At 37.1% G+C, this 27,500-nt stretch overlaps 2 long non-coding RNA genes across 6 annotated transcripts in view; one reads left to right on the top strand and one right to left on the bottom strand.

Moving 5' to 3' along the window:
- LOC106881658 (uncharacterized) overlaps nt 1-27,500 on the top strand; it is a 197,742-nt gene that overhangs the window by 7,647 nt on the left and 162,595 nt on the right. For 4 of the 5 annotated variants that reach the window (XR_016242229.1, XR_016242225.1, XR_016242228.1 and 1 more), the window contains exons 2-3: nt 10,300-10,445; nt 11,218-11,331. This is a non-coding gene — a long non-coding RNA (uncharacterized LOC106881658). Of the gene's footprint in view, nt 1-10,299; nt 10,446-11,217; nt 11,332-14,903; nt 15,958-27,500 lie in introns of those variants that run through there. The other variant, XR_016242226.1, reaches the window with a different exon arrangement.
- LOC149135014 (uncharacterized) lies at nt 21,751-25,774 on the bottom strand. Its single transcript, XR_016242224.1, has 2 exons — nt 24,453-25,774; nt 21,751-22,106 (listed from the first exon to the last, which is right to left on the bottom strand). It is a non-coding gene; the product is annotated as an uncharacterized LOC149135014 (long non-coding RNA).

The raw sequence follows: 27,500 nt of genomic DNA, 5'->3' as shown, positions 1-27,500 counted from the left end.
ATGATGATGATGATGATGATGATGGTGAGGAGGAGGAGGAGGAGGAGGATGGTCTGCTAGAGCTTTTGCAGGTTGACGATGTCTGCAGAAAGAGGTGTGGAAAATGAGGGAATTTCAAGGTTGCAACACATGAGAGAGAGAAGGGGGAGAAAGAGGGATAGAGAGAATAATTGAGCAAGGTGTGTAAGGGTGAAACGGTCTGGGGTGGTGAGATTTAGTAGATCGTTGTGAAGAACGGCAGGTACATGAAGAGGATCGAAGGGGAGAAGATATGCAGTTTACTGATGGAGAGAAACAAATAGAATATGTTGTAGTTGTAGTAGAAAGAATAGAAGAGACAGAACTTCTATAATGTAGAATTTGTAATGTGTTGGTGTATGACTGAATGAATTGTTTCACTGGCATGGTTTACCGCTTGATGTACTCTGGGCTGTCTTTGCAGCAGCAACAGAAGTTTTGTTTCATATGTGAGCAGAATAGTCAAGTATCGGTTTTACTTTGGATTTGCTGAGCTTCAGTATTTCCTAACTGTGGAGGGAATATCCAGATTATAGGATGAAAATTTGTACTGTGGGTCACCATGAAAGATCATCGTAGACTGGGCGGTGGGGGGGGGGGGGGGTTAATATTTCTAGCAGCATGAGAGGTTTAACTAGCCTGAATAAGTTATATGGGATGCTGTCTTCTTGATATCTATATAATTAATGCCAATGACTGTTCAAAGAAACTTGTTTCAGGGACATATTCGAGGAGTAATTCACGGAGCAGTATAAGTCTTGTGCGAGGTGCTTAAGTGTGAATGACGCCTGTCAGGGAGAAGTTAAGACTGATATCTGAATAGGAATGTGTTTTCTTAAAAGTGACATCAAGTAGCTCATTAACATACTGAGGAAAAAATATGACTGGAATAATTAGAATTTAAAGGTGTCTGTTATGGGTTGCTGATGTAGAGAAACGATTTTAAGAAATAATGTGTTGAGCATTTTTAGAGAGTTTGTGGAAAGATGTGGGTTCAATAGAAAGAGAGGAACAGCAAGAATAAGTAAAATATATTAAAGAATAATAATATATTGTGTAAATGGCGGGAGAAACACACACAGAGACCCCCACACACAGACACCCACAGAGACAGACAGACAGACAGACATACAGACACACTAAGTAATATACAAATAGGAGCGCTTCTGTCTATGCGAATCTTGATATTTACATAAACTTACATCTCTAAACCATTTACTTCTGATGATGGACCTTTGTACCTGTAATATATGAAGGTGACTCCAGGTTTCCTTTCCGCGTTGTAAGAAGTTCTTCGTTATTTTTTTTTTGTATTTTACTTTTGTATCACAATTCTTCAAGCAAGCTACAACACTCTTCTAATTAATATACATTAGTCAAAAATTGCTGTACTATTTGTTGCGTGGCAGATATATAGTGTGTCCTGAATAAAAACACGAAAGGAACATGTTTTTCGTTTTATTGCGAGTATGTTCATTAGGACCGTATGTTCATTATTTGTTAGTAATATAAATGAAAACTGGATCTTTGGATTTCCTAGCAAAACATCCCTGTTTATTGTCAAAGTTCCTTAATTACAGTTAGAGATGTCGCTGCCAAGTAAGCCACACGTATAGTAACGGGGTCTTTTGTCAAGTACCACCAGTTTGATTAACCTCATCCCCACTCCCTTAATGGGATACTTTTGGATAACCATGTGGGAAAGTGAACTCTCTCATCCACTATTTCTCGGCCTCGAAGAACATGCTTACAAATTTACTGGATTGGGAGCACTTCTCTCCCCACCCTCACTTTCCTTTCCACATAGAACTTCAAAAAACAATCGATGAGGATTTGACTGAAAATACAAGCATACTTATCCTTGTGTGCTTGACAATCTGGATCTCTTCTAGATAGATGGATGATTGGCGATTGATTATAGTAATCGTAGTTGTGATAACGGGAAAATACCTCTTTCTCCGTTTGCTTCTGTCGAATACCCCAATACCACGATGAAAAAAAAAAAAAAAGAAAAAAGAACCGGATGCCTTGGATTCGAGAAGTAACAAATACCAACCCAGAAGACCTACAGCAAAGAGGGGCAAACAGTTCCCTAGAATACAGGTTGGGTTAGTAACACATTGGTACAAACATTTCAACGAAAACGATCCCTTAAAAGAGTCAAATAAATAAACTTGGGATCAATCTAAAGGCGTCATTCCAATACATAAGCAAAATATAATAAGGATAATGATCATAACAGCACTTCAAACAAGGGGTACAATCATGTACCCGAAAAGGTTCTAAATAAAACCTAAAAACTGTACGGGGTATTTGATATCCAGACAGAACGATTGAACACTGTAGCCTAGATATCATTATACTTTATATAAAAAGAGAATATCTCATAATAGACGTTGCAATTTCTTAAGACAAAAGCATTACAGACAAAGAAGTGGAAAAGATCTTGAAAAACGCTGATTTAAAAATAAAAATATCCTGAATGTGGGACTACTTTACAGCAAAAGTGAAACTTGTGCCAGTTATCATTGGAGTATTATTAGGTTCAATTCCCCAAAATTAAAGTATGATATCGGAATAGTTGGACATCAAGGCAGAGGCGTGAGTACTCCGAAAATCTAGCATCGTATTCTCAGAAAGGTACTTTCTCTCAGAAACTTTTTGTGAAGACTCGGTAGTAAGCATGAAGAAAAACCAACAAAAACTAGTATTTTATATCTATTCTGCGCAATGACATAATAATAACAATAGTGGCTTTAATGAGTATAATGATTTAAATGAAGACGATAGTGATGATGGTAGTGATAATAACGATGGTGACAGTGACGGTAGTGGTGGTGGTGATGATGATAATGATGATGATGGTGGTAGTGGTGGTGGTGGTGGTGATGGTAGTGGTGGTGGTGGTGGTGGTGATGATAATGATAATGATGATGATGGTGGTGGTAGTGGTTATGATTTATTATAAAAGGCACAATAACGCCATAACAAACTTCTAACATCATCAATCAACAACCACTACTAACACCATTAATAACAGCTATAATAACGACAGCAGCAGTAGCATCATCATCATCATCATCATCATCATCATCACCATCATCATCATCATCATCATCATCATCATCATTATCATCATCATCATTAGCAAGCAGCAGTAGTAATATCAATAATATTTTTGCTGTTCTCTCAGTATGGCTGGTGTAGAAGTAATTTTTTTAATTATGCGCGCGTGTGTTGGTGTGTGTGTGCGTGTGTGTTCCTCTGAAATATTTGGTCGTGTGAAAGAATCCGATCTGTCTTTAATGATCAATTAAACAAATATTGCTGTCAACATCCAGTCACATTAACGACAACCCTTTGAAGCTAGTTACATTAATGGTTGTATCAGCAGCTTAGAATATAACTACTCGTCTAGCGTAATGTCTGCCTTAACTGCTCTACATTTCCCATCAAATACTCACTTTATGAATGATGGCTGCGATCAGAACAAAGACGCGTTGATAAAACAGCACACAAATACAAAAAGAAAAGAAAAAAAAGAAAGAAAAAAAAAGGAACTATTTTCAGTGAAACAATATAGACTTCTGAATGTGTTCAACAGAAATATATGCAATAACAAACAGATTTCTCATAATGAATATGCAAAGTTAAGGATTTTTTACACTAGTTTTTATTACCCCATTATACTAAAAGCATTCAGTTGAAAGCAAAATAAGAAGTAAATGTTACAAAAGATATTGATTGGTCGATGCTAACAGAACCACCAACCAATAACATTGAAATTTTGATAGAACGTCCATCAAACGGTGAGTTTATAGGTTGTGATTTCAACGATATAATAGCAAATGGCAGGTTGGAGATATCAGAATAAAGCAGAGGTTGTGATATAGTTATACTTATATCTATATCTATTTCTTTATCTATATATCTATAAATGTCTAACTTTGTCTCTCTACAGATAATCCTGTCATTAATGATGTGTGTTACTATGGTCAACTTTGTTTTCTTTCATAAATAGGCATTAATATTTGTACTTATTTCTCTCCGCTTCCAACAGTGTGGGTCCGATGTAAATATCAAGGTGTATGGTGTGTATGTGTGAGTGTATGTATACATGTATGTGTGTATATTTGTACACACAGGCGCGCATGCGCGCGCCAATATGTGGAGGTTGATTTAGATAGGCGTGAACGTAGTAATCCGCAATACGAACTCAATTATACACAGCATAGACACTTGGTATTTCATATTTTCTCCTTATTTTACCAGATGTTACGACTATTGTCTCTTCAGAGAAGAATGTGCATATATATATATATATATATATATATACATACATGCATGCATACATACATACACATATATGTGAATACGTATATATATATATATATATACACATACACACACACACAGATATATACGTATAGATCCACAGACCTGCAGTTTAATGGTATTTCCGTTGTTGTTCAACTCTTGATCAGCTTTCATTAGGCAGATCTGTTATTTAATCCTAGGCATTTCTTATCAAGGAAATCTGTTGATATTTAACCCCAGACCATTTCTCGTGAAACAGATCTAAAATCAAAGACATTCCACCTCTTATCATCGCGTTTTTTATCGGACATAATGCATTTAGGATTACATCATCCAATGTTTCTTTTAATTATTAAAGTTCTGATTTAAGGGAGATCTTGGTTCCATTTCTATCTGATCGAGTGACTCTCTTCATAATGTGTTGCTGTTTAGCACCAAATCTAGCCTATGATTAAAAGTATTCCAAATGTGACCAGCAAGATATTCTATTTTATTAAGTGTATGCTTTGGACGGCATACACAGGGTTGCCTTAGTCCGATGGTAGAATGTCTGTAATGTCTGTCATATTTAGGGTAGATTTGGGTTCGAATCCTGTGGGCTGCCTTCACCACTTTCGCTCTAAGGGGTTCTTTAAACCCAATATTTACACGCTATTATATATTGTTATATATAGTTTTATCTGTTTCGAGACTCACCGTTCCAAAAAGAAGCCATTGATTTCATGAAATTATCTCCCTTTTTCATTGTAAGTCAGAAACATTAACTGCCAGCTTTTTGTTTTCCCCCTACTAATAAGTAAATCTCAATTAATAGCATATGTCATTAATTATTTTCGTCTTAATTACATACGTCATTCAATGTATGATCCCCTTCTAATCCTACAGATTCATACCATAGTCCTATTTCATTTATTTCCATTTGCTCATATTAATTTTAATCTTAGAAAGAAGTGTTTTAGCTGTTGCCATTCTTGGTGAGAAATTACTGGTACTTTTGGAAGACGATAATTCCTTTTGGGATTGGGAGGTTTTAGAGCAACGCATGAGTGTTGAAAGGTGAAATGGAGGAGACGGGGGTGCTTATTATCGCTACAACTGTCACTACTGCGACCATCATCATCATCGTCATCATCATCATCATCATTATCATCATCATTATTATTATTATTATTATTATTATCATCATCGTCGTCATCATCATCATCGTCATCATCGTCGTCATCATCATCATCATCATCATCATCATCATCATCATCATTATTATTATTATTATTATTATTATTATTATCATCATCGTCGTCATCATCATCATCGTCATCATCGTCATCATCATTATTATTATTATTATTATTATTATTATTATCATCATCGTCGTCATCATCATCATCGTCATCATCGTCATCATCATCATCATCATCATCATCATCGTCATCATCATCATCGTCATCGTCATCATCCTACTACCACTGCCACCACCACCACCACCCCCAACAACAGCGGTACAGTCACTAACGCCATCATTACCACTGCTACCACCTCTACAACCACGACGACAATGACCACTACCACCACCGCTACATCAGTACCCTTATCTTCGCTATTACCATCAGTACGTTTATCATCACCATCACCACCATCATCATCACCACCATTATCAACATTACCATTGACACCAACACTACTTCGACCACCAAAACCACCACCACCACCACCACCACTACGATGTCCCTTTCCACTTCGATGTCCCTTACCACTTATGCCATTACCCTCAAAGCCAAGACCAAAACCAATACCACCATCACTAACATCACCACTACCGCTTCTACGGTCATTCTCAACACTATCATCAACGCTACACCACAGCCACTCCTAACACTATCGTTACTACCACTACTACCACCATCGTCACCACCACTTCCACCAACATTACTTACGCCGCCGCCGCCGCCACCACCGTCGCTACTCCTCCTCCATTACCTAGTTAAAAACCAAACGCCTATGTTACCTGTTATTGTGACGCAGGTGTAAATGATAAATGTAGTATGGAATATCTTTTAGAATGTGAAAGTTTTACGAGCGAAAAGTCGAAGAACGTGGCTGAGATAACAGAGTTGAATTGTGGAAATGAAATAACAGCAACAATGAAGTCACACCTGTTTGGTAATTGATTCTATTAAGGTTTTTAGGATTAATATCGGCAGTAGAATCTCACATGATCACGTGACCATTCCCAAGACGCTTTCATTGACGAAGAATTTCACGTTTTGTAATCAATATGAAACCTAATAATATTTCGGGAGAGAGAGAGAGAGAGAGAGAGAGAGAGAGAGAGAGAGAGAGAGAGAGAGAGAGAGAGAGAAAGAGAGAGAGAGAGAGACAGACAGACAGAGAGAGAGAGAGAGAGAGAGAGAGAGAAGAGAACTAGGAGATAGGAGAAAGAGACAGAGAGATAGGAGCTGGATACGAGCCGGCAGAATCGTTAGCACGCCGGGCAAAATGCTTAAGCGGCATTTCGTCCGTCTTTGCGTTCCAAGTGCAAATTCAGTTGAGATCGGTTTTGCCTTTCATCCTTGGGGAGGTGGGGGGGGGGGCGATAGAATAAGTACCAGCTGAGCATTGGGGTCGATCCAATCTGGCCTTGTATCAAAATTTGAAACTAATATTTCTTCTAGACTTGCACAATCGGGAGAGCGTCTGATAAGATGTCTTGTGCTTTTTAGTTACGATCCTTAACGTTCTGCGTTCAAATACTGCCGAGATAAACCCTGTCATTTATCGTTCTAGGGGTCGTTATAATAAAGTGCCACCCAAGAACCGGGGTTGGTATAGTCGATTGGTATACCCTTCACCGTGAGACCACCAAATGAATTTTATTTCTTTCGCAAAATCTGACGAGTGAATTTTGTGATTTTCATGCGTATCCTGTGGAGTGTTTATCTTTTATCTATCACTTGTTTCAGTCATTAGGCTGCGTCCATGCTGGGGCATTACCTTGAGGAATCATTAGTCGAACAAATCGATCCCAGTACTTATTTTCGTTTTAAGCCTGGTATTTATTCTACCCGCCTCCTTTTGCTAAACCGATAAGTTACGGGGACGTAAACGCACACACACCGGTTGTCAAGCGGTGGTGAGGGCCAAACACAGACACAAAGACACACACTCATAGACAGATAGACAGACAGACAGACAGACACACACACACACACACACACACACACACACACACACACACGCACACACACACACACACACACGCACACACACACACACACACACACACATACGACAGGTTACTTCTCAGTTCCACCTACCAAATTCACTCACAAGGCTTTGGTCGGTCCGAGACTATATTAGACACTTGCCCAAGGTACCACGCAGAGTGACTGAACCCGGAACCATGTGGTTGGGAAGCAAACTTCTTATCACACCAGCACGTCTAGAAGTGAAGTGGAAACAACTCCAACTGATAATTGAATCTATATCTTGTATATATCACTACGGCTCTCATTATCATATCTGAATTATTGTAATGTATTCAACTTAAGCCACAGCATCACCAGATAGTTCGACATTATCATCACCAAATACTGTATGCATATTATCACCATAATATTCTGCATTATTGCAACCGACAGTTCATTTTTTCATTTGTTTCTCGTTGCCTAATCTTGTTGCCTGTCTATGGCTATTCTCTCTGTCTGTACACCTTCATTTCTTTCTTTCTTTCTTTCTTTCTTTCTTTCTTTCTTTCTTTCTTTCTTTCTTTCTTTCTTTCTTCCTTCCTTCCTACATTAGACTGTACCATTTCTCTACTCCTCTCCGCGAGGGCTAAGATGTCGGTATTCAGTAGGAAAGATATCAGAGACACCTGTTACTGCTATTGCCATGTGATTTCTTAATCTTTCTCAGCCTTGATGGATGGGCTATTCTGCCAATGTTGATTGCATTCTAAAGCCCCCAGCCCCACCATACAAAAAAAAAAAAAAAGAAAAAAGAAAAAATAAGACCCCCTCCCAAAAAATAAAATACAGTAGTCTGTCAATATTGCAGTGTTAGTTAAGGAATTCTGCTTCAAAATCGTAGAAGTGTTGATTCCAGTGACCAGGGATCAAGCAATTAAGAGCCTAGGCCGTATTCACACAGTGTCCTTAAAAGACTCTTTGTACTATAGGCACACAACCAGAAACAACCCGAGTGTTTAACTGGTACTTACTTTATCGACTCCGAAAGGATGAATGGCAGAGTCAACGTTGGCACGATTTGAGCTCAGAACGTAAAGCTGACGTAATGCTGCTGAGCATTGTCTGGCGTGCTAAAGATTCTTCCTGTTCACCGAGAAGATTTCAATCAAGTTGAGACAGAGATCAACTAGCAGTGATAATTATGGTTTGGCAGGGAAGTTTAAGGTATATCTTACCAATCTAACCTTTTGTCGAGATTATTATGGCAACGAATGGATAAAATACCGTTAACAGGAGAGGAGAAAATGGAAAAGTGTACGAGCAAATTTCTTTGAGAGTGGCTTGGTTTCCCATCGTGCTTTACAGGAGCTAGGCTGTACAGAAAAAGCGCCACATCAAAATTTCAGTTACTTTAAATATCGCTAGCAGAGGAGTCTAAAATAACAAAACCCTGCTTCTATATTCTGCTACGGGAGTCAGTGGACTCCATTGTTTATCCGACCTAACCAGTGGTGTTAAGAGGAAGGAAATGGAGCGTAAGAAAAGCTGATGATGTGGAAGAGATCAGTGGAGAAATAAAAATAAAATGGTAATGAATGGAAAAAAACCCCACCAGAGTTGGATCGGGATGGATATGGAACAGATGAATTTTCCATTAAAACAGCAAACGTAGGTATTTTGCTAAAAAAAAAAAAAAAATAGCAAATGCAGGTATTTTGATTTTTAAAATGAGATTGAGGATTCAGAAGGTAATATAAATTGGCAGTTTTGAAGGAGAGCAACAAAAGTTATTGTGAAACATGTATAAAATGAAAGCAGCCAGGTCGATACTCTTTCTAAAAGTGGTTTATAATGTACGTCCATCTTCAGTTAACATTAGACTGTGGCTAGGGCAGTGAGCTGGTAGAATCGTTAGCACGGCGAGAAAAATACCGCATTTCGTTCGTCTTCACGTTCTGAGTTAAAGTTCCGCCGAGGTTGACTTTGTCTTTCATCACTTTCGAGGTCGATAAAATAAGTACAAATTGAACACTGGGATCGACTTAACCCTCACTCCACCGAAGTTACTGGCCTTGTGCTAAAATTTGAAACCAATATTAAATTGTGGCGCTGGTGTGACATTGCTGATTGGCATCGGCGTGGTAGTTATGCATTGCTGAAGCACGTTCAGGCAGCTTGAAAGTCATCCTTTGCAGAATATGTCTAGCGGCATAAACAAGTCTTGAGTATCCTTGCTGATACACTAAAGCAACAATGAAGTTACGGCAAGCATCATCTAGTTGCACCTTGTTTCCTAAAGCAATGATTAAGATAAGATTTAAACAGTGGAGGCGCGTGGCTTAGTGGTTAGGGTGTCAGCATCATGATCGTAAGATTATGTTTCGATTCCGGGACCGGGCGACGCGTTGTGTTCTTGAGCAAAACACTTAATTTCACGCTGCTCCAGTCCACTCAGCCTGCAAAAATGAGTAACGCTGAGATGGACTGCCGTCCCGCCCAGCAGGGGAACACATACGCCATTGAAACCGGGAAACCGGGCCCATGAGCCTAGCCAAGCTTTAAAAGGGCGATTTATTTATTTTATTAGTTTAAACAGATGAAAGCCGAAAGATACTAATGACTAATGTGCAGGTGGATTTGGAGGAAGTTCTTGTATTCTCAAACTATATTACAAAGGTTATATAGAGTATTTCCACACAAATTCCTATATTATTTTAATTGTATCCATCTATTCACATTATATTTTACATTCTATCTTTTACCGTTTTTTTTGTTTCAGTCATGCTGAGGCACCACTTTGAAGGGATTAGTCGAAGAAATCGATCTCATCACTTATATTCTACCAGCCTCTTTAGCCGAACCGCTCAAGTAGAGGGACGCAAGTGAACCAAGACCGATTTTGAAACAATAGTGGGGGACAAACAGGTACAAAAATACACAGCACACTCACACGTTCTTTTAATTTCCATTTACCAAGTCCTATTCACAAGGCTTTGGCAGAAGACACTTACGCAAGGTGCCACGTAGTGGGACTGAACCTGGAACCCTGTGGGTGGAGGCAAACTTCTTACCACTCAGCCACGCTTTTGCTTATATTATATTTATGTATTTTTTATTATTCACACATATCTTTTATTCATATTTTTCTGACACCCTATATTCTAAATAGCTGAGTAAAATAACTAATTACTAATGATTATGTATAATATATAATCTTCTTAACTCAGCATATATTAGTTTTTCTCTTTTTTTTTCTTTTGTTAGAAAGCAATTGTTTTATCGTCTGAAGACTACCAAATTTTTGAAGGAATGAAACTTAAAGATGCCTAATATTTAACAGATCATATCATATCCCAAACATATATTTGAATATAATAGCTGTAGAAATAGCGCTCAATTCATGTAGAGCTTATTAATTGATAGTGCGCTTCTGTGTGACTCAGAGTCTCACTAAATACGATTCTTCGAACGACCAAAGGTTTATCTCCTTGTTACTTGGTACAAATCTAACAATATACGTGTTTCTTTACTGAAATGACTGGGATTTGTTTGAGAGCTAAAGCTATTTGTTAACCGAAACACTTCCCTCTCTGTACACCACGCGCACATTCTCCATTTTGTTAATTGATTTTGACTGACACAGACGACCACCAGTTTACTCTGTTTTTATTTTCTTTTGATAAATTATCTTCACCAGCTACGCTCACATTTTGGAATGGAGTTTCTTCTTTACTTCGTTCTCTCTATAATTGTCTTAATATGACATGGCAACCAAGGACACGGTTTCAAGATAGCCACGACAAATATTCCCGTAAGTGATTCGATCTTTCTACTTAATTGTTATCTTTCAGAAGTTTTATGATTCAAATTAGCTTTCATCGCATGGGGAATGTATCTTTGGAGGCGAAAATCCACAACAATTTAACATCCTCACCACACCAACACACTAACACACATAAACACACACACACACACACACATAAACACAGACACACACACATAAACACACACACACATATGCACAACCCTCCCCTCTCTCTGTGTAAATACAACATTTTCCGCTCTGGTCTTTCTCTTTCCCCAACAACACTATCAGTTATATGGAATTTCAATTTTAATTAATTTTTCTTCCTAAATTCCATCATTGTAACATGATAGAATGAGTTGATTTATTTCGTTGTAACATGACACAACAATCAAACGACTTAGCATATCTGTTCGTTCATTAACAATATTTTCAACTAAACACATACACAGCACAGTTATAACAAATAATCAACTAAACTGCCGTTACTGCTGTTGTTGCTGCCGCTGTTGTAACTGTTGTTGTTGTTGCTGTTGGTGTTGTTGGCGCTATTGGTATTGTTGGTATTGCTGGTGATGTTGATGATCGCTGCCGTTGTGGTGTTGTTGTTGGTGTTGTCATTTCATTTTAGTTAGATAAGCTTCTTTGAAATGATTTATCTCAAATGAGTTGTGTTAAGGCATTTAACCTGCAACCTTCATCTAAATGGAAAACTTCCATTAAATTTCTGAAAATTTATAACATCAATAATTTCCATAGCCAGAATTACCCTGTGTATGGTAATGAAAAACGCCAGGAGCTGGGTACGAAGTGGGTATTTGGCCGAGTAGAAGCCACGTATATGATTACATTCTGCTTTGTTGTTCTCTTCTGAATTTATCAATAATTATTGATACAGATATTTTTATGTGATAAAAAGAAATTCATTATTTTAGATTGTCACTTATTCTAACAGACACCACTACAACCATCACCCCTACCATTATACTAACATATACTTCTGTCAAGAAAACTATATATTCTACCGCTTAAAATACTACCACTGACTAGATGCACTACCATCAAAACCAAACATGAGCAATATTTTTGGAGAAGCGGGCCGCATGAGACGTGACTCATCATCAGGCGGGTCGCATTACTAAAAGAATTCTAATTAAGTTTTCGCTGGTGTGTCATTCATAAAGTCTGGCGACCCGCAGTTTGTCCGTGACTGATCTAAACTATTCCACACTATTTAAAGCACTCTCAAGGAGACAAGTTGGCAGAATTGCTGGCATGCCGGACAAAATACTTAGCGGTATTTCTTATTGCTGGCAGAATCGTTAGCATGCCGGGCGAAATGCTTAGCGGTATTTCGTCTGCTGTTACGTTCTGAGTTCAAATTCCGCCGAGGTCGACTTTGCCTTTCATCCTTTCGGGGTCGATAAATTAAGTATCAGTTACGCACTGGGGTCGATGTAATCGACTTAATCCGTTCGTCTGTTCTTGTTTGTTCCCTCTATGTTTAGCCCCTTGTGGGCAATAACGAAATAGGTATTTCTTATTGCTCTTTACGTCCAAATGCCACCGAAGTCGACTTTGCCTTTCACCCTTTCGGGTCGATAGAGTAAAATACCAGTCAAGTACTAGGGTCGATGTAATCAACAAATCTCATTCTCCCAAAATTGCTGGCCTTGTGCCAAAATTAAAAAAAAAAAAATTATTAGATGTACAGTCAAGGAGGACAAAATGTTTAGTGGCACTTCTGGGTCTTTACGTTCTGAGTTGAAATGCCGCCGAGATCAACTCTCATCCTTTCGAGGTCGATGAAATAAAGTACAAGTGAAGTACTGGAGCCGATGTACTCGACTTAACACTCCTCACATACAAATCGAAGACCTTTTTCCAAAATTTAAAACCACTTTTAGGTGTTCTGTTACCTAAACTACAACCAGCACCACTACTTCCATCTAAACCAGCGATTCTCAGCCATTTTTTTTTTATTTATGGGCCCCTTTGACTACTATTTTATTCTGGTGGACCCCGCTTAGCCATTTGATTTTAAAAAAATGAGTTTTATAGATACTTTCAAAATTCCAATTTTGTTTCATACACAACTTGTGTAGTTTGAACTATGTCAAACATTAGAGAAAGAAACCTTGCCGTTTCTAACAATAAATACATTCAAAGCAAATTTTTTTTCTGGGACCACTAAAATAGTACTCTTTACTCTTTTACTCTTTTACTTGTTTCAGTCATTTGACTGCGGCCATGCTGGAGCAGCGCCTTTTAGTCGAGCAAATCGACCCCATGACTTATTCTTTGGAAGCCTAGTACTTATTCTATCGGTCTCTTTTGCCGAACCGCTAAGTTACGAGGACGTAAACACACCACCATCGGTTGTCAAGCGATGCTGGGAGGGACAAGCACAGACACACAAACATATACACACACATACATATATACATGTATACATATATACGATGGGCTTCTTTCAGTTTCCGTCTACCAAATCTACTCACAAGGCTTTAATCGGCTCGAGGCTATAGTAGAAGACACTTGCCCAAGGTGCCACGCAGTGGGACTGAACCCGGAACCCTGTGGTTTGTAAGCAAGCTACTTACCACACAGCCACTCCTGTGGATCTTCAATTTAATATTTCGCTTGTAAGGACTCTAAAATTCCTATATAGGTCCCCCCAGGGTCTATATGAACCCTGCTTGAGAACCACTAGTCTAAACAATCGCACAATACTAAACTACCACATAAACTATCACATACTAGTTAGATGTGCTGCCATCTAAACTGTCACCAGAAACTTCTACATTTATTACCAGCCCTACAATCGTCTCTGTTGAAACTACAGTACCAGCACAACAGCTGCACTAACACCCATGATATTACAACTGCAGGTGTATTAATAGCTTAACTGCAACACTAGAGATCACCAGCACAGCAGCTGCTAACATCTATATTACCATCACTAGTTACAAAAAACCCACATTTCAACAGATACAACTCTACTAGCTTCTAAATTACTGTCCTTACGATTTTACTAACATCCAAACCACTTCTATTACAGTTATACGAAGACTGGGAACTATTATATGTTCAGCTGTGTTACTACAGGTGTAGTTAGTAATTGTATAACTATAGCTAAACTAATTAACAGTTAATGACTCCGTTTCTGTTACAGTAATTTACTAATACGAATACCCATTTTGCTTCTTTCTATTTTCACAGACAAATGGCGACTTTTTTTTATGTAATTGTCTTAATTTCATTAAGATTCAAATTTTAGTAACGCTACACACAGAAAACACTACTGAACATCCAGAGAGAAAGAGAGAGAGAGAGAGAGAGAGAGAGAGAGAGAGAGAGAGAGAGATAAGGAGAGAGAGAGAGAGAGAAATAAGGAGAGAGAGAGAGAGAGAGAGATAAGGAGAGAGAGAGAGAGAGAGAGAGATAATGAGAGAGAGAGAGAGGGGCGAAGTGGGATAGAACGGGAAGAGAGAAAAAGACAGACAGACTGACAGAGAGTGTGCATTATAGCTTTTACTATGAGGAACTGATAGCTCTTACTATAATTAATTTTTCAGCCTTTCTTTTTCTATGGATATGTTACTTTAAAGGAGGAGAGTACCCTGTATGTTATAAACAAAGACAAGGGAAAAATGAATCAGGATAGTCTTTACAATGTTAAGTCTATCTTGGCCCACTAAACAAGGATTTATCCCGGTTTCCACAGAGATTAAGCGACTGAAAATACAAGACTTCCTTCTGAATAGGACAGCAGCGCGTCACCGGGTTAATCCCTACCCCAGCTGCCATTGTTACACATTTTCAACTGAGTGAAGCAGTGTGAAATGAAGTGCCTTGCTCGAGTACACAATGAAAGAAATAAAAAATAATGCGCGCGCGCACATACCCCCCCCCCCCACACGCATACAACGGGTTTCTTTTAGTTTCTGTCAACTAAATCCGCTCACAAGTCTAATCGGGCCAAGGTTATAGTTGAAGACACTTGCCCAAGGTGCCACACAATGGAACCGAACCCGAAACCATGTACTTGGGAAGTAAGCTTCTTATTACACAACCATCTATCTATCTATATATATATATATATGGCTGAGGGCTAAGAAGCTTGCTTTTTATATATGTGTGAGTGTGTGTCTAAATATATGCATATATACATATACACACACACACACACACACACACACACACACACACACATACACACACACACATATATATATATACACATATATATGTATGTATATGTATATAAACATGTACGCGTGCGTGTTGCTGCTGAGCCCCGCCTTCGGTCATGACTGACCATGGGATTGCACCTAGAAAGTTACCCTCTCAGGCACAAGTCCGGGCAAGGTTGTTTATGGAAGACCAGCAGTCGCCCATGCATACCAGCCTCCCCTCTCCACGCCATCAGTGTTATACAAGGGAAAGGCAAAGGCCACTTGGCACTTGTGATGTCACAACTCATTTCTACAGCTCAGTGAACTGGAGCAACGTGAAATAAAGTGTCTTGCTCAAGAACACAACACGCAGCCCAGCCCGGGATTCGAACTCACAACCTCACGATCGTAAGCTCGACGCTCTAACGACTGAGTCATGCGCCTTCACATATGCGTGTGGGTGTCTGTATATATATATATATATATATATATATATATATATATATATATATATATATATATATATATATATATATATATATATATATATATATATATATATATATATATATATATATATATATATATATATATATATATATATATATATATATATATATATATATATATATATATATATATATATATATATATATATATATATATATATATATACATACAAGAATAAGGGCAGGGAATCGTCAATTAATAATAGAATTAATAATTAACAATTTTGCCAAGTAGTTCAGTATGAAAAAACCTTTATCGGTAAAACCATTTATCATCATAAATATACAGGGATTAGCATTGAGTTGCTTCTCCAACATACTGAAAATTTAGAAATAGCAGTCAAAGAACTACTGATTCTAAACTACAAATTTTTCTCTAAACGGATGGCGATATTTATGGCACACATAGAACAAAAAACCGGAGGGAAAAGCGTAAACAAAACAAGTCTTTAGTTAATTGGATACGAATCGTTTCATGGTTAAGCGAATGAAAATTTCACTATTCCAATCTTCAGCCCAAATATTCTGATAAATTTGAAAGTGTCTATATATATATATATATATAGGTGTGTTTGTTATATGACATAGTTACACAACAAAGTGTTTATATCGTATAAATACGTCATGCTATATGATATAACTACAAAGTATCTATGATATATTTACTCAATAAAAGAATGCAAAATCCATTCTGGTTTCAGTGCTTTATGTATTGTTACATAACCCACCATTAACATAAATACTCAAAGCTTTTACTATATGGGTTTCCAACATGATTTACCAAATACTTATTTCAGAGGAAATCTATATTCTTTACGTGATAAATCACAATAAAACCAAAACTGTAACGCTTACTATTTCGGAACCATTGAAGTAAGAATTGGTTTCATCAAAGAAAATTTAGTAAATTCTACTTCAATGGATTACTTCCATAATTGTTCCCTTAAACCGAAGTGTTTTAAATAACTGCATCTTTGTAATCAAACTCTATCAAATCCGTTGTCTTGCAAAAGTGTCATCGTCTCCCCATTCTACCTGAAATGACTTTATCACGGACCATACACTCAGAACTGATACTCCGTATGAAGAACCCCAATTGCTCCACTAATTATATTTATCAAAGACCAAGAGCTCTCTGTTGGTGCTATTTATTAAGAGCCAAACATTTAACGTTGATTATATTCACTGATATGGAAAAGGTATAACTGCCTGCTGAAGATGATAATAATAAACAATATGTTTACTGCTACACTAGCTATACTTGTATCTCTAAAAAGATTCTCTTTGACAATATCATTACGTGAATATCATTTCAGAGAAAAACAATGTTTAATATGCAGTTTACCGTCATAGAAAGTGAAAAATAAATTGTCCTATAAAAACATTTGCGATAGAAACCGGTGGTGATGTCAGTAACATCCCCATATTTCATGTAAACAAAGTCTGTGACAATATCTTACCCATATGTACGTTAGTTGAAATATTATTGATAGAGTCAAACGGCTCTTCTCATAAAAGAAACTGGCTCATATATTCCGAGTGAATCCACAGGGACAACACCACCGTTTCCCCATTAATAGAGGAAGATTTTTGCATTGCTCAAATATAACTACGTTGGCCATCATGCGTCGACATGCAAGACACCGAATTGCTTTTTCAGTAGTGTCCGTTGCTGGGCATAGTACGTCGGAACGGTGTGCCTCAGCTGCTATTTCTGAAACTGTTTAACACACTACAAGAATTTACTATACATGTAGGTCCTTGTGGTCGTGTTTTGATCTCCGGTTTTTATCACAATTTACTTTCAACCTTTTTTACGACAATAAATTCTTATATATGGAAACAACATAGCTACACTTTCATTTCTTGCGAAGAATCCTCAATTTAAGCAATATTTTTCATTACGCACACGCGCACACACACATACACACACATACACATACATACATACATACATACATACATACATACATACATACATACATACATACATACAGTCATATTCAAACATATTAAGAGAAAGAGAAACAGAGAAACAGAGAGAGAGAGAAAGAGAGAGAAAATTATTGATAGACAGAAAGAAAAAAACAACAGGAATAGGTCGAGTGAAGGTCACACACAGGTAGAGAGGAAAATAACGAGAAAAGTCTAGAAGAAGATAGCACGAAGAAAATGAATAATGTAAGGTAGTTTAGTGGGGGAAAAACAAAACGGAATTAATTCTTAAGAAGAAGAAAAGATAGGAAAAGAAAAAGTATAAAATCAATGTTTGGCAAAAAGAGTTTCCAAACTAAGGTATTATTCCTCCCTTAAGAAATAAACTATTCAAGCAATTTCATGAGTTTGCCATTTCATCCTCCAGAAGCTCCCTAGATTAGCGACAAACTCGTAAAGTCAGTCATAAACAAATTTCACTTGAATATTTTTAACCTTGTGTCTGTATGAGAAATCTCGTTTGGCTTACTTGATGAATTGCAGTTCTCAATTTGAATAACTGAAATCTATTTTATACTCAAAGGACTCTAAATCAACGAATGAGGTTTCTTTACGACGGGCAGGGTTAATTTGCAATAAATAAATAAAATAACATGTCTACAAAAATATATAAAGTGAAACTATTATGCAGAGCAAAATAAATCGCAGCAATTATATAACTAAATGATATGATATAATGTTTATTGAGATGCTGCTAGTAAAACTGATTTAAAATATTACTGCTAGTGAGTGGTTTGTGAAATGAAATAACGTATAGGTTATCTCTATTAAAATATAAACTGATAAACTGTGCTATCACTTCATAAAAGATGACGGCAACATCGATGATATAAATATTTTATTATTATGGTGGTATAGAATAAACTATTTTCATGGCACACTGAAATGAACTCGTCTTTAATCATTAGCTTCTGTCGTCGTTGTTGTTGTTGTTGTAGTCTCGTCAGCTCTGATCGAGCAAACCCATGTTCAAAGGCATTCCAACCGTGAGCATCTCGGACAGCATTATCTAATGTGTCATATCCTTACTTAAGGGGCCGGTTGTGTTTTGAGGGGAGTTTGGCTGTTATCTTTAGAAGATCAATTAATCAGTCTAAGTTCTTTCATTGGGACCAATGAGACCAGCCACACACACACACACACACACACACACGCACACATATATGTGTGTGTATATACATATATTAAACCTACGAATAAAGAATAATGTTAGTAATTTTCTCGGAAGAGAGTTAAGGATTAATCAACTCAGGCAGCGGATTACACAGAGATGAGTAATTGGCCGTTGCCTCACACGCCACTGGGCACTGTTTAGATAGATTTAGCAAAACAGTTCATAACCACCTTTTAAACACTAGGCCTAAAAATTGCAAACTTCTTAGATGTCACTGTTAACTTAGACACAAACACATTTAAGCACCATAACAAGCTCAATGAACAAAAGACCAACAATAACATTAATTCTTATCACCCACCTATAGATTTTAAAAATGTAGTCAACAAAATTATCAGAAGAATCTTTAATCTCTCTTCTCAAATAGTGTTTTAGCAACTTCAAAGACAATGTTTAGTGCGTATATGTATCTAATGATGCAAATAAACAAATGAATACGCTTGGGCCTGATATATAAAATGTACATAAATGTATACATATAAATATATATAGGTATACATATATATATATATATATATATATATATATATATATAGTGAGAGAGAAAGAGCGAAAGAAACAAAACTGAAAATATGCAGATGAAAATTCATGTATAAGCATACAGATATTTATATATTTACAGAACAGATTTATGTGGAGTACAAAAGATACAGAAAACTAAGGCCTAGTATTTCAGGTCCAACAGCTGTTTCTGGGGGATCGGAGTTACCTAATAATTGTAATGTTAGCAGACAGAATGTGTAAAAGTCAAGAAAATGCAACCTGCAGTGGCTGCATCTAAGCATTACCGTATATCCGGCCTCCGTTTTCACGGTGGCGCACCATCCTCTCTAAGAAGGTATCCCGCAATATTATGCAAATCGCAACCACGTATTTTTAGACGTACAGATTAATGTAGCTATAAGCTTCCTGATACCGCAAAATTAAAATTAAGAGATGCATGCATTTTGAAGTGGTTATCTCCTCTTCAGACATAGAAACCGGAAAAGCAAGGCGGTGAGGTGGCAAAAACGTTAGCACGCCGGGCGACAATGCTTAGCAGTATTTCGTCAGCCGCTACTTTCTGAGTTCAAATTCCGCCGAGGTAGACTTTGCCTTTCGTCCTTTCGGGGTCGATAAATTAAGTACCAGTTACGCACTGGGGTCGATGTAATCTACTTAATCCCTTTGTTTGTCCTTGTTTGTCTCCTCTATGTTTAGCCCCTTGTGGGCAGTAAAGAAATAAGAAACCGGAAAAGAAGTCGCTGCGAACTGACACGTGAGACAAGTACTTCTTATGATATTCCCGCCATCGTTCAGTGATTGGTTGCGCCATTCAGCGGTTCACTGTGAATAAAATACGGAGTGGCAGCGCTAAGTAGTGATGTGTATACGTGCATATGTGTGTATATATAAACACGCGTGCATCTATCTATCTATCTATCTATCTATCTATCTATCTATCTATCTATCTATCTATCTATCTATCTACAAGCACACACATGTATATATGGTGTTTTAGCAAATTAATCGAATCTGCTTCTATATTAAAAAGAAGCACCAATATTTCTTTGCAGTCTTTCGTCGTACCTCACAGACCGATTCTATTCAGATAAATCTCCTCAGAGTTTGGTCTCCTAAAACACCAAACGTCATTCAATTTATAACACTCTTCACTTCATATTCTCCAATATTTTTCTCCAGCCAAACCTTTCACTAATATTCTTCACCACATTCCATTAACAATTCCAACCAAACAACGAAATTTTTTAAATCACAGTCCTCTCTCCAATGCTCCCCATTTTTTTTTATATTTCGTCATACTTCTTCTTTTCAATTTAGATCTTAGTGTTGCTAATATTTGACTTCATTCTCGCGGACTCTACACATCGATTCAAAGCTAATAACAGCCACTATTTTCTCGGTTCTTTTTCTCTGCAGTTTAAAGATATATTAATGTTTTCTATTGAAGTAAAATAGGACAAGAGCTATGGAGTTATCAAATGCCAGTGATCTGCGATTGACGTCAATCAATATTAGAAAATTCGGCCGTTCTGCCTTCGTATTTTCAAATTCTTCTCCATTTGTATTCTCTCACTCGCCCTCCTTTTACTCTGCTCTTTCAGCTTCTATCTTTCTCTTTCTTCCAAGTATATTAATCCCCTCCTCTCTCTCTCTCAATCCCCTCAATCAGTTCTTCTCTTTCTCTTTTTCTCTTTTTCTCTTTTTCTCTCTTCTGTATATCAATCAGTGAGATGTATATCGCTGACGTATTTGGATGATTTATTCAACAGAATTCTTTTGCATTCTAAATAATCTTTTCATTTTCTTTTTCATTTCGAATAATAATAATAATAATAATAATAATAATAATAATAATAATAATAATAATAATAATAATAATAGTAACAACAACAACAACAACAACAACAACACCAGCTCTTTAAAATATAGCTTTGTAGTCGTCGTCATTCTCAACATCAAGATCCTTCCCCTCTACATCATCATCATCATCATCATCATCATCCAGAATCTTGCTGAATCCGGTTAATATTCTGATTCACATTCTATTGCCCTCCCCGACACCGTCTTTACCTTTTCATTCCGTTTAATCTTTCAAGGAATATTGTAAAATGTCTGTTGCATTCACTGGCATTTCTACATACAACATATACATTGATGACAGCAAGCTAGAGCAGCGACAGCGTCATCGACACCATCAGCTTCGTCTTCATCGTCAACTTCGCCGGTTTTGTCAATATCATCACCATCATCAGCATCACCATCGTTACCAGCCACCACTTTCATCACCACCAGCCTCCTCCTTGTCTTCCTCCTACGCATCATCATCATCATCGTCATCATCGTCATCATCATCATCATAATCATCATCATCATCATCGTCATCAGGAGCAACAGCAGCAGAAGTATCCTTCATTTTTCTTCCTTTTATAAAAGAAAAAAAAAAACAGCATACAACAACAGTTGCAACAACACCAATACAATATTAGCGACGATAACAACAACAGCAACAACAACAACAACAACAACAACAACAACAACAACAACAACAACAACGACAAAATCAGTAACGATGCTTCGAACTGAGCCTCTTGAGGAATTTCGTGCTGTCCAAAATAGTCTTTAACTTTGATCCGACAATGACACCTGTTTGACCTTTGCCTCAAACACCTTACAGAAAAATTCTTGAAGGCACATACAAGTCATAACAAATTAAGATCAAATTTTATGTGCAGCAGTGGAAACAATACCATCCGGGGGTTGACCAATGGTTCACTATTACAGTTGTTCTTCCACATACCGCGATTCTTTGCTGTCCCAAAGGCAAAAATATCAGGGTAATTTGATAAAATCGCCTTAGAGACCCATCAAGCGTGTTGCCATTTTGATGTCTCCGATAACCTCCCATCTATACTCATCATACTTCAAAGTATCAAGCAAGGTCTTGATGCTGTTGTGCTCTTCTTTGAGCTGCATTAAGTGAGCCAGAGGTGATGGATACATTTTCGATGATGGTGCAGCACGACTTTGAGGCTTCGGGATGAGTTATCAATGAAGAAGCGCCCCTCATTTGGGTTACAGGTGATTCCGATTGCTTGGAGCTGAACAGTAACACTAGAAGCAGAAGCCATCCCGATGAGCGAAGAATTTTGAAAAACCGATATGACTCTTTCTTTGGTTTGTAACTTGCACACTTTCAACTAGCCAATTCCACTGCTTGAGCCTTTGTGAAGCCCACATCTTTGATCAAGGCAGCGAGTTCATTAAATCTGGAGCCCCTTAGCTGCGCCTCTGAAACTACAATCTGTGTCTTTATCTTCTTCCTCATGTTCAGTTGTTGTTCTGAAAACATTTGCTTTCCCTATTCGGCTCAGTGGATGCTGGGAGCTCAGGGCAGTGTGGTGCCGATGCGATGGATGATGGGAGGTGCGGATACATATCAGTTGTAATCTTGTCAGCCTGACGTTTGGAAGGGTCCACATGCAAAAGTAGCGATTGCTTGAGTAAGTAGTGGTTTTCAGCCAAATTTTTGAAATAACAAACTTCATGACTGTCTCTCCCTTCTGTGCCCTCATGCAAAAGAGTAAAATAAAATTGTTAGTGAGAAAGAAATTTATTCATTTTATCCGTGACTAATGTGTAAAATATATTTCATATCCGATATATTTTTCTATAACCCTGGAAATTATTATGATTATTTTGCTATTCAAGCAAGCAAAAAATCTGTAGCGTACATTTTAGCGTTTTTACAGTGTTCGTACGTGAAGTAAACTGGCCAGAGTTAGTCTTGATTCCCGACAGACTTAAATACTGTTGCCAGTATTTAATGATCTCTAGTGTTGCCAGTGGAAAAAATAAGGAAGTTGTTTTTTAAAATCTGTTTCTCTGAAGCTCGGTTTTTAGAAGATCTTGTGTTGGAATAGTTATGAGACGGTTGTGTCAGAAGAATTGTATGAGAATGTTAGGGCTCTGTCTTTTGTGTACTTGCAATGTATATGATTTGAGATGTGAGGAGGTCGTCTAATGTATACAAAGGTGGGAGGACAGATATTTGTGATACTGCATTTGGGATATTGAAAGCACTGGAATTGTTTTTCGCCCTCTACATAGTCTTAGAGATCTGACAGGCAGATTGTTAGGTAGATTGTTAGTCGGTGATTTAGTGAAGAATGTGTGTTGGGGTGGGCGAAAAACAATTCCAGTGCTTTCAATATCCCAAATGCAGTATCACAAATATCTGTCCTCCCACCTTTGTATACATTAGACGACCTCCTCACATCTCAAATCATATACGTTGCAAGTACACAAAAGACAGAGCCCTAACATTCTCATACAATTCTTCTGACACAACCGTCTCATAACTATTCCAACACAGGATCTTCTAAAAACCGAGCTTCAGAGAAACAGATTAAAAAAAGACAACTTCCTAATTTTTTTCCACTGGTAATACTAGAGATCATTAAACACACCCAATCACGTTATTCAACGACATAAATACTGAACGCACGTGCACACACATGTTGTACAAGAAGATTAAAAGTGACATGCAACCCTTACAACATTCGCAGTATATATATTTTCTATCATTCACTTCATCCAGTCACTCGACGGTGGCTATGGTGAGTCACTACCTTACAGAGTAAAGTCAGAGAAATTGATCCCACTGCTTATTTTTTCTGAAGCCTGGTATTTATTCCATCGGTCTCTTTTGCCGAAACCGCTAAGTCACGGGGACATACAGTGGGGATATAGAGAAACATTAACACGCACATGGTCGACGGGCTTCCACACAGTTTCTGTCAGCCAAATTTCCTTCCGAGTTGCCATGTGGTTGTAAAGCGAGCTTCTTAATCACACAGACATGCATGCGCCTATATACAAAAAAGTAAAGCAAACATATTTAGAACACATGCAAGTACCATATTTGGTAATATATTCAGCCAATGGAAAGAAACAATAACAATGATGTTCAAACAATATGGTGTACCACATTAAATTACTCCATTACATTAATACACTATTTGAATCCTTTAATTTTGCATGGCTTTGTCATAGAAGAAATGGATATTGTCATATACTATTTCCTGATTCTCTTAAATTTTAGCAGTACGACTCAATTCTTTTACTGTATCAGTTATTGGTCTGAAGACAGAATTTCTGCACTAGCGTACTTAAAAAAAGAAAAAAAAAACGAAAATTAATAAAATTTGAGAGGGTCTGTAAACTGGAAACCCCTCCTCCACCACCACCACCACCACCACAACCAAAAACTGTCATTGTGATGGAATAATCCTTTCTACTATAAGCACAAGGCCTGAAATTTTGGAGAAGCGGGCCAGTCGATTACATCGACCAAAGTGCTTAACTGGTACTTATTTCATCGACACCGAAAGGATGAAAGGCAAAGTCGACCTCGGCAGAATTTGAACTCAGAACGTAAACGCGGACGAAATACCGCAAAGCATTTTGCCCGGCGTGCTAACGACTCCGCCAGCTCGTTACCTTATTGTGGTGAAATAATGAGCTCTATGGATCATTGATGAAGAGTTTCCAACGCCAGTGTCTAAAACACACTTTCAGTTTAAGAGCTATTATGATTGGACGGACAGAATATGTAGCCACATGCTAATTTCAAACCATATCTATATAATTCATACGTTACAAATGATTAAGGTATCTGGGACAATAAAATCTTTAAAAACTTAAATTTAAAGAGCGAATGGTTGTGTGAAAAATACCATGGTAAAAAGAATAGGACACATTTAATGTGTATTCTTTATAGATGTGTTTCCAAGTAGACAGCTGGTCAATAAGCTTTAAATGTTCAATCAAGAAGAGGAAATATACATGTATATATACAGACTATATCCTCATATTTCATTTATGCACACACACGCACGCACACACACACACACACACACACACACACACACACACACACACACACACACACACACACATACACACACACACACACAAGTTCATAAATATCAATTGAACAATAGACATAGAGAAGAGTTTAAACTCCCATGATGTACCTAAAATTGTGTTTATGTGAGACATCTGTGAAAGCCTGTGCGCATTTGTTCGGTAGTTTTCCCACGAGTTATAAATATATTGTTACAACCGTATACAGCGTGTCGAATTTACTAAAATATACACAATGCTATTCTTAGGAAAGATTGTTTTGAAATGAATTTAGACAATATTTGTGATGTGGAGTAAGTCCATACTTTCCGATATAAAACATATCACTGAAAACTCTCAATCAAATTACCTGCTAATGAAAATACACAAAACAAGATTTAACTATATGGAAAGAAACACACAACAAAAACTATGAACTATTATGAAGGTCAACAGCCAATTAGTTGGGAATATTTTATTCAAATTTAGTAAGAAAGAGAAAATTGACTATACTTTACCCAGATCATGCATTCACATTTTGAATCTATAATTACTGGTGAGGTTGGTAGGTGCTTATCCTTTGTAAAAACAATACCCTTAAAAAATAAGTGTTTCGGGAAAAGAAAGCAACAAGAATTTTTGTTACTTTGCTAAACCAACGCGCTACTGAAGAGAATAGAGAGAAGCATCCCTTCTCATGTGAAAAAGATTTTCTTGTCCTTGATATTTAAAGCTGCACGGTTTTCTTGATCTTCTTATCAGTTCGAAAAAAAAAAGAGAAAGAAAAAAGACATATCCCAGAAGATTGTCACGAGCCGTTATCTTGTACCGTGTCTAGCATGTTTACCTCTTCTAGTCAGTCTTTACATGGCATTGCTCTGTGAGTGCAGCTTCCAACTGATCCGTAATTGTTAACAGACTCAGGGTTGGGCAAAGACTGGACAATCAAAGATGATTTCGACACGTGTCTCATTATTCTCATTTCATAGTCAGCACTTCCAGTAAGCGTCTTTGCTCATTATTTTATTTTTGTACTAATTTGCGACCAGATATTTGTCATGTGCAGCTAAGATAATACATTCTGTTACTGGATTACCTGCTGAAGAAAATAGTGTATACAAGATTTAATTACATGGAAAGAAACACATAACAGTTGATGCAGTTGAAGGCATTCATTCTGACGGCTTTTTATTTTTTTAACTTGTTGTTTTGTCTTTATCCAAATCCTTCTTTAATACAGTCTCCAGTTAATTTTATCGTGTGTGTGTGTGTATGTATGTGTATATATGAATGTATGTATATATATGAATGAAAGTATGAATGTATTAGAGTTTTGTCATATTTCCTTATATTTATCAGCTTCTCTGTGTTTAGTAGTTTTCTGTCAATGTCTTATCCTTATAATGATCGGACAAGGTATATTCCGTTAATAGCAGCATTCAGCTGTTAGTAACTTCCTGATTTTATTTTATTTATTTTTGTTCTTTGTCAAAGCACTTCAATTCCATGTAATAATATGGGACTGAATAATAGTTTCAATATAATAAACAGGAATAAATTCAATTTTTTTTTATATTGAAACTATAGTTTATATATCTGGTATGGATGATATATTTACACGTATTATTTTATTTCTAGTATTGTGATCAGTTTTTTTACACTGTCTGACTCTTTTGTAATATTCATCGTTACTTTCCTTCCATGTCGCATCATAATTTCATCTACTCTTAAGTATTTGTATGAACAGTCAAGTTTATTTCTCAAATTCGTTGTTTCTATCTAATTTAATTTAATTTTCAGTTTTAGTTAACTTGACACAATTGCTTATCGAAAGCACTTTTCTATATTTTGGTTGAAAGTTTTAGCAGATTTTCTAACCGGATTATTATTATTATTATTGAGTGAGAGAGC

This window comes from Octopus bimaculoides, chromosome 6 (assembly GCF_046866305.1).
Source record: "Octopus bimaculoides isolate indiv1 chromosome 6, ASM4686630v1, whole genome shotgun sequence".
NCBI lineage: Eukaryota > Metazoa > Mollusca > Cephalopoda > Octopoda > Octopodidae > Octopus > Octopus bimaculoides.
Note: the sequence above shows the minus strand (reverse complement) of the source record. Positions and strands in the feature narration are given on the sequence as shown.